This window comes from Abrus precatorius, unplaced genomic scaffold (assembly GCF_003935025.1).
Source record: "Abrus precatorius isolate BTA unplaced genomic scaffold, Abrus_2018 Scaffold1, whole genome shotgun sequence".
NCBI lineage: Eukaryota > Viridiplantae > Streptophyta > Magnoliopsida > Fabales > Fabaceae > Abrus > Abrus precatorius.
The window spans coordinates 7,795,617-7,798,116 of record NW_020874291.1 but is presented as its reverse complement, the minus strand read 5'-3'; positions in this window follow the sequence as shown (position 1 = coordinate 7,798,116).

Sequence of the window (2,500 nt, the reverse complement as noted above, 5' to 3'; positions counted from 1 at the left end):
AATTTTTCTCCGAATCATCGCACCATGGTGCACCTTGATGCCCACCTTGGTGCCTCTTGATACCCACCTTGGTGCTTCTTGATACCCACCTTGGTGCCTCTTGGTGCCTCTTGGTGCCCACCTTGGTGCCTCTTGATGCCCACCATGGTGCACCTTGATGCACACCTTGGTGCCTCTTGGTGCCTCTTGGTGCCCACCTTGGTGCCTCTTGATGCCCACCATGGTGCACCTTGATGCACACCTTGGTGCCTCTTGATGCCCACCTTGGTGCCTCTTGATACCCACCTTGGTGCCTCTTGATGCCCACCTTGGTGCCTCTTGATACCCACCTTGGTGCCTCTTGGTGCCCACCTTGGTGCCTCTTGCTACCCACCATGGTGCCTCTTGGTGCCCACCATGGTGCCTCTTGGTGCCCACCATGGTGCACCTTGATGCACACCTTGGTGCCTCTTGATGCCCACCTTGGTGCCTCTTGATGCCCACCTTGGTGCCTCTTGATACCCACCTTGGTGCCTCTTGGTGCCCACCATGGTGCCTCTTGGTGCCCACCATGGTGCACCTTCATGCACACCTTGGTGCCTCTTGATGCCCACCTTGGTCCCTCTTGATACCCACCATGGTGCACCTTGGTGCCTCTTGGTGCCCACCTTGGTGCCTCTTGATGCCCACCATGGTGCACCTTGATGCCCACCTTGGTGCCTCTTGGTGCCCATCATGGTGCCTCTTCATGCCCACCCTGGTGCCTACCTGGTGCGTTTTTATGCACCCTGGTGCCCTCCTGGTGCGTTTTTATGCACCCTGGTGCCCTCCTGGTGCGTTTTTATGCACCCTGGTGCCCTCCTGGTGCGTTTTTATGCACCATGGTGCCTACTTGGTGCGTTTTTCGCACCCTGGTGCCCTCCTGGTGCGTTTTTATGCACCCTGGTGCCCTCCTGGTGCGTTTTTATGCACCCTGGTGCCTACTTGGTGCGTTTTTATGCACCATGGTGCCCTCCTGGTGCGTTTTTATGCACCATGGTGCCCTCCTGGTGCGTTTTTATGCACCATGGTGCCCTCCTGGTGCGTTTTTCGCACCCTGGTGCCCTCATGGTGCGTTTTTATGCACCATGGTGCCCTCTTGGTGCGTTTTTCGCACCATGGTGCCCTCTTGGTGCGTTTTTCGCACCATGGTGCCCTCTTGGTGCGTTTTTATGCACCATGGTGCCCTCTTGGTGCGTTTTTCGCACCCTGGTGCCCTCCTGGTGCGTTTTTATGCACCCTGGTGCCCTCCTGGTGCGTTTTTATGCACCCTGGTGCCTACTTGGTGCGTTTTTATGCACCATGGTGCCCTCCTGGTGCGTTTTTCGCACCCTGGTGCCCTCCTGGTGCGTTTTTATGCACCCTGGTGCCCTCCTGGTGCGTTTTTATGCACCCTGGTGCCCTCCTGGTGCGTTTTTATGCACCATGGTGCCCTCCTGGTGCGTTTTTCGCACCCTGGTGCCCTCCTGGTGCGTTTTTATGCACCATGGTGCCCTCCTGGTGCGTTTTTATGCACCCTGGTGCCCTCCTGGTGCGTTTTTATGCACCATGGTGCCCTCCTGGTGCGTTTTTCGCACCCTGGTGCCCTCCTGGTGCGTTTTTATGCACCATGGTGCCCTCCTGGTGCGTTTTTATGCACCATGGTGCCTACCTGGTGCGTTTTTCGCACCCTGGTGCCCTCCTGGTGCGTTTTTATGCACCCTGGTGCCTACTTGGTGCGTTTTTATGCACCATGGTGCCCTCCTGGTGCGTTTTTCTGCACCCTGGTGCCCTCCTGGTGCGTTTTTCTGCACCATGGTGCCTACCTGGTGCGTTTTTCTGCACCATGGTGCCTACCTGGTGCGTTTTTCGCACCCTGGTGCCCTCCTGGTGCGTTTTTCTGCACCCTGGTGCCTACTTGGTGCGTTTTTATGCACCATGGTGCCCTCCTGGTGCGTTTTTATGCACCATGGTGCCCTCCTGGTGCGTTTTTATGCACCATGGTGCCCTCCTGGTGCGTTTTTATGCACCATGGTGCCCTCCTGGTGCGTTTTTCGCACCCTGGTGCCCTCTTGGTGCGTTTTTATGCACCATGGTGCCCTCTTGGTGCGTTTTTCGCACCATGGTGCCCTCTTGGTGCGTTTTTATGCACCATGGTGCCCTCTTGGTGCGTTTTTCGCACCCTGGTGCCCTCCTGGTGCGTTTTTATGCACCCTGGTGCCCTCCTGGTGCGTTTTTATGCACCCTGGTGCCCTCCTGGTGCGTTTTTATGCACCCTGGTGCCTACTTGGTGCGTTTTTATGCACCATGGTGCCCTCCTGGTGCGTTTTTCGCACCCTGGTGCCCTCCTGGTGCGTTTTTATGCACCCTGGTGCCCTCCTGGTGCGTTTTTATGCACCCTGGTGCCCTCCTGGTGCGTTTTTATGCACCATGGTGCCCTCTTGGTGCGTTTTTCGCACCATGGTGCCCTCTTGGTGCGTTTTTCGCACCCTGGTGCCCTCCT